Source organism: Ornithodoros turicata, unplaced genomic scaffold (genome assembly GCF_037126465.1).
Source record: "Ornithodoros turicata isolate Travis unplaced genomic scaffold, ASM3712646v1 ctg00000961.1, whole genome shotgun sequence".
Lineage (NCBI taxonomy): Eukaryota > Metazoa > Arthropoda > Arachnida > Ixodida > Argasidae > Ornithodoros > Ornithodoros turicata.
Genome location: NW_026999429.1, coordinates 188561 through 192540, shown reverse-complemented (window position 1 = coordinate 192540; position 3980 = coordinate 188561). Strand labels below are relative to the sequence as shown.

Genomic DNA, 3980 nt, shown 5'->3' with positions numbered 1-3980 from the left:
ATCACAGTTCGTGGTCTGTACCCCCTCCCTGTCTCGCAGAGGGATAGGCGGCATTTTGTGCTCTTGGTGGTCGAAATCAACTACCAATTGTGGATTTCACGCTGTCGACGAGTGCACGCGCAGCAGAGCCGCAGTGTGCAGGAGGTGATTCGGCTAGTTAACGCCTGTATTCGCAAAGTTCTTTGCAGGGAGCGTGCGGTGCTTGGAGCAGTTGAGTTTCACCGTCGCTGGATGACCTCTGACATCCTCTTCAGGGTGGACAATGGCAAGTTCCATGTTAACCTATGAGGTGTCCACATCCTCGTGTTGCTCTCCCACTTGCAGCTTTTCAGTGTCATGGACTGTTGCATGGCGAAACGGACGCGTATAGCAATCTCTGAACAGCCTTAGTCGCTGGGCGAGAGTTGGTATTCAGAATGTTGTTCGAGTCTGTTTGATATGCTACAGGAAGCCTGCCCCTGTGGCCGGCCTTCCATTTGATGCCAATACACTTCGGCGCCGACGAAGCTGTCTTGGCGTCGAATCACTGTGATGTGGGCAAGCTTTCGCTTGTCCCATCCTACAGTTGGCAAAACGAATCACTGTGGGCTGGCTAGATGCCCGTCGCGCCAGTCTTCAGTGGAAGTAGGCCCACGACGTTCTTCCTCTTCGCGAGGGACTACACCGTTTTCACATCTCTCGCTCTGACGGTTGCCCGTTTTGCGGGATGTGTGAAACCGCAGAGCACTGTTTCAGGCGTTGTCGTGTTCCTCTTTTGCTGTGGCGCAGAGTAACCCAGATATTTCAGCTGTCGACTGTCGCCTGGGCCACCGTACAGTTCCTGGAACCGTTGCCTGTTCCGCGCGTTCAGCGTAAACAATTGGCTTTATTAATTACCAATATCAACTTTCAAATTTGGATCCGTCGTTGCCGGCTGGCTTTCGGTGGCAGAGACTTCGGAGGCGCAGCCATATTTCAGGCTGTCAGGGCAGGGCTTCCTAGCCACATTGTCCGTGAGCAAGCACTGTATGGTCTTGTGGAGTGCTCTCACCGCTGGCTGACGTCTACTCGTCTTTTCCGCTACGTTCACGGTGAGTGGCGAATCATGTTCTAGCCAGCTCGCTAGGACCGTACTGCACTCTGCAGCGGCTCTCCCGTGCTTAGATTGTTCGCTTGGTATGGTCAGTACGAAAAGCAAACTCTTCTAGAGAGCGTTGTTAGGACTTCTAGCTTGTAGGACTGTAACGTAAAGTTAGTGTCAGTAGTAATGTATCAGCTCAAGAAGCCGGCAAGTCACATCTTCGCCTGGACGCCATTAATTAGCAATTAGAGCTAATTGGGACCCCCCACATTAATCAGGACCCACCAGAGAGTCATTACACTAATTGGGGATCATCTAAGACACGTCCAGACGAAGATGTGAGTTTCCGGCTACTTGAGCTGATAAAAAATAAAAAAAACAGGTAGAAAATAAAATAAAAAGATAGAGATAGAGTGGAGAGAAGGAGTTTAGTTGAAGATCAACGACATCATCTTGAAGAAAGCGGCCCGGAAAGGCCGCTGGGCGACGGAGCACTGAGGCAGGTTGCAAAGCATCGCAGCACCAGTTCCGCACATCCTGTGACGTCAGCTGTGACGTCATCATGGCATGTCTGGGCAGGTTAGGACAGCTCTGGACATGCAAGGAGAAAAACACTCGTAATACAGAGGCTGGGAAAGCAAGAGTATGCAAACCATCAATAGCTAACAAGAAAAAACAATTAGTTACACAACAAATGATCCCACCACAACAGGAGCGCAGAACGATGCGACTGCTCCATCCGAGAGGCAGGCAGAGAACTGACTCGTAATGGTTTTTCTGCTGTATAAAGCCCCGCAGCTGCATCCCCTAGCGGTTACTTTCTCAACTAATCTCACAACAAAATTATTAAGAATCACGCCAGCGCTACTCCCGTTCCCAAGGCAGAAGATGATAGAAAATGGCGGGAATGCCCGGACAACAGCAACCAGCACCCGACGTGCACGGGCACGAAAATCGCAAACAAAGCGGGAACAAAGTTGGCGAAAGCATTAGTTACACAACAAATCACCTCACCACAGTAGGAGCGCAGACCGATGCGACTGCTCTCGTCGACAGCCAGGGATCAAGTGACGACGGAGCGAACGACCGCACGTCTTCTCCCAACGAGAGCCAGAGGTGGACTGACGTAAGCGCCACTCTACGGGTGCTACGCATGCGCGCGCTCGTAGCGCCCTCTGCGCGCTCCTACCGCCACCTGCGAGAGGCTAAGAGAGAAGAGCATTCCTGCGCCCCCTGCTGGCAGTTCTCATTGGTCGTGAGGCTAAGTGAGAAGAGCATTCCTGCGCCCCCTGCTGGCAGTTCTCATTGGTCCAGACATCATCCTATTGTCTCAGGGCTACACTGTTTTTTTCCACTAATGCTCCTTTGGTCAATCTGCAGTGAAGCCATGGTATGACGTCATCATGCACCTGCGTGGCTCAAGGACGCGTGCGCTCTAGACAGGGGACCTATTATTTATTGAATCACTATCCCAAGATTATTTCCTTTATTCTTCTATAACGATTGCATAGGAAACTATTGCAGAAGAGCACCATGCATGAAAGCTGATCGAAGGAATTCCAAAGTCTTACTAAATGAGACTTGCAAAAGAACAAAACATCCTAACATGTAACTCCAACAACGGCTAATAAGAGGACTAGGCACTCAACAAATCAACGCGCGCAGAACTCAGGGCAGCACTATCGTCAAGACAACAATGTTCCTTGTCAAAAGAGAAAAAAATACTAAGCGTCAACAAAGGAAAGCATGCATATCGGGGCATGTCAGGACACGTCAGGACAAATCGTACGACTGCTGGGCAACAGAGGAAAACAAACACTTGAACAGAGTGAAAAAGGCACTCACCATCATTTTTCCCGTTCACAGCATTCCCTCATTGTAAATCCGCTCGTCACAAAATCCACCTGCATCGTCGAACACCATTCACCAGTGACGAACCACACATCCGCACCCCATCAGAGGCAGACAGAACCCCACCGAAGCTACGCTCTTCCACTGACGGCCAACGCCAGGAGCAGAATTTGCGTGTCGAGACCCGTCAGTGTCCAAGAGAGAAGTGAATCCTTGCGCCCCCTGCTGGCCGTTCTCATTGGTCGTGACGTCATCCTATTGTCTCAGGGCTACCCTGTTTTTTTCCACTAATGCTCCTTTGGTCAATCTACAATGAAGCCACAGTATGACGTCATCATGCACCTGCGTGGCTCAAGGACGCGTACGCTCTAGACAGGGCACCTGTTATTTATTGAATCACTATCCCTAGATTATTTCCTTTATTCTACTATAATGATTGCGTAGGGAACTATTGCAGAAAAACACCATAGACAAGAGGAGATTGTAGCATTTCATTCCCAAAGTCTTACTGTACAGGAAAAAAAAAAAAAGGTTCAGCAAGACATAAAGTCACACACCTGCCCCCTCGCGGTTACTCTCTGAACTAAATGAATCGCAAAATTATTAAGAATAGCATTCAAGGCAGCACTATCGTCAAGAATATGCCTTGTACAAAAAGAAAAAACTACATGTAGAAGGAAAGCATGTCAGAACAAGCCCAGGCATGTCAGCACATGTTTGTCAGACAAGGGGGGAAAAAGCGAAAAGAAACAAAGAAGGAAACCAGCATCAAACTATTTCTAAGCACACGCACTCCTCTTATTCAAAAACAGTGCTCATCATAAATCTGCCCAGGACAATACACACTATTTTTCTATTGCCACACTTTTTTCCAGTAACGGTCAATGCATTGCTACAGACTGTGTGACGTCATCACATCCTGTCTGAAGAAGAAGAAGACACCGGCAAAGACTCCTATTATTTATTGAATCGCAAGATTATTTCCTTTGTCCTACTCTTAATGACATTCATTCTCTCATTAAAATTCAACAAAAAAGCACCCTACATATTAACGATTTTCACCCCAAAG

General features: G+C 48.5%; 1 long non-coding RNA gene across 1 annotated transcript; it reads right to left on the bottom strand.

Annotated features, from left to right (window-relative positions):
- Nucleotides 1-1474: 1474 nt before the first annotated feature.
- LOC135375981 (uncharacterized) lies at nt 1475-3458 on the bottom strand. The gene is made up of 2 exons (XR_010417464.1): nt 2906-3458; nt 1475-1651 (listed from the first exon to the last, which is right to left on the bottom strand). It is a non-coding gene; the product is annotated as an uncharacterized LOC135375981 (long non-coding RNA).
- Between the last annotated feature and the right edge of the window lie 522 nt (nt 3459-3980).